Source organism: Colobus angolensis, unplaced genomic scaffold, assembly GCF_000951035.1.
Source record: "Colobus angolensis palliatus isolate OR3802 unplaced genomic scaffold, Cang.pa_1.0 Scaffold162, whole genome shotgun sequence".
Lineage (NCBI taxonomy): Eukaryota > Metazoa > Chordata > Mammalia > Primates > Cercopithecidae > Colobus > Colobus angolensis.
In genome coordinates, this window is record NW_012114733.1 from 5,161,886 (window position 1) to 5,162,153 (window position 268).

Here is a 268-nt window from a genome sequence, read left to right on the forward strand (position 1 = left end):
CGCTGGGAGTTGGAGACTGGAGCTGTTCCTATTCGGCCATCTTGCTCTGCCCCACATGTGTCTTTATAGTAGCATGATTTATAATCCTTTGGGTATATATACCCAGTAATGGAATGGCTGGGTCAAATGGTATTTCTAGTTCTAGATCCTTGAGGAATCACCACACTGTCTCCCACAATGGTTGAACTAGTTTATAGTCCCACCAACAGTGTAAAAGTGTTCCTATTTCTCCACATCCTCTCCAGCACCTGTTGTTGCTTGACTTTTT